This window comes from Elaeis guineensis, chromosome 12 (genome assembly GCF_000442705.2).
Source record: "Elaeis guineensis isolate ETL-2024a chromosome 12, EG11, whole genome shotgun sequence".
Lineage (NCBI taxonomy): Eukaryota > Viridiplantae > Streptophyta > Magnoliopsida > Arecales > Arecaceae > Elaeis > Elaeis guineensis.
Genome location: NC_026004.2, coordinates 16,700,753 through 16,702,408, shown reverse-complemented (window position 1 = coordinate 16,702,408; position 1,656 = coordinate 16,700,753).

Sequence of the window (1,656 nt, the reverse complement as noted above, 5' to 3'; positions counted from 1 at the left end):
AAAAGAGGTTCTCGTGGGAAGGTGGGCTGTGTGTTCTTCTTTTTGGGACTTCTGAACAGCGTATAGCTCTAAAATTGGTTTAAAAAAAAATCACAATAAAATTATTATAATGATTCTAAATTGAACAACACCAAGCTCGTAGTCATGCCATAGACTTTAATAAATGGTTTCTGTAATTGATTTCATAATTAAATTTTTAGGGATCGGAGATCTTACATGTTTGCAATGTGGTATGATCCATAAGGCCTCATATATTGGTTCAATATAGGAAAGGGAGTGTTGTGGCCAATCCCCTCGACGTCTGGTCGCTGGGAGCGAGCGCCTGTAAAAGAAGTCCGCACTGACCGGAGGTGGCTGCGGTGGAGACCCTCCGACGGTCAAGTCAGAGAGAAGACTAGGCAACAGTAGAAAAGAATCAAGGAGCTCAGCGAGAGAGAGTGAGAGAGCGAGAGCTAGAGAGGAAGAGTTCAGGGGTTTCAAAAGGAACCTCCTTCAGCACTGTTGCCTTCTCCGTTTTATAGTAGAGCGCGGCATGATGCCGTCATTAATGACGCAGACAATGGAAGAGTTGTCAAATCGTCGGAGACTGTCAGAGTCGCCGTGGGGCTGTCAAGTCACCATGGGGCTGTCAAATACTAGGGTTGACCCATGCCTTAGGTGGGACAATGTCTCAGGGCGGCTACTCCGCACACCTTTGTCAGGGTGATGGTCCACAGCAGTCGTACGGCATTCGGAGAAACCGACCGACTGTACGTCGGTGTCTGGCTGAGGAATGTCGGGTGAAAGCCCAGGGACCCTCCGACGGATAGTCGGGGGTGTTGCGGGAGTCGGATATCGGGCTCCACAGTTCGGCCAGTCGGGAACGGAGAGGGTCTGCCCGACCGACATATATTCGGTCGGGCAGCGTCGGCAATCGTCGGTCGGTGCGGTCGGTAGAGTCGGGTGCCGGTCAGGCGGGCCCGACGGTGAGTCGACTGAGAGGGACCGGTCGGCATATCCCAACAGTTGCCCCCCCACTCCTGAGTCGGATGGTGTGCTGGCCAGCATCCTTGCGCGGACGGCGGCGTCGGACGAAAGGAGTGGATATCCATCGCATTAAGTCCTCACTCTGACGACCGTACCGTTGGTTGGTCCGGTGTCAGGCGTCTTACGAGTGTTAGACGTCTCGTCCCGTCGGTGTCGGAAGTCCCATCCCATCGATGTCGGATGTCCCGTCCCATTGGTGTCAGGCGTCTCGTCGGGAATGGAAATCGCCGTTTCCGCCGTCTCTTCGGGAATGCAAAACGCCATGACCTTTCCAACGCGTGGCAGGTGGCCATTGGGCCGGGTCCGCTCAAGCGGATGGAGGTGACGTGGCCCAATCTGAGGGCAGGTGCGTCGAACCGTCGGGCCGAAGAAGAGCCCAGATGTCGCCACATGTCACGATCTGAGAGATCCTCGCTGGTCGTGCTTTCATCTCGGCCATCGGGGGGTGCTATATATACAGGGTCACCTGCATCCGGATTTTCACTTTTCAAATTTGTTGTCGAAACTCTGGTTGAGCGGTCCCTTGCCTCAGGTAACTGTCCCCGTTTTCCCCCCTCAGGAAATCTTTTTCCCTAGGAGCCTTCATTGTTGTCCTTCATCTTCTTCCTTGCTTCCTCGTGGTCCTTTTCC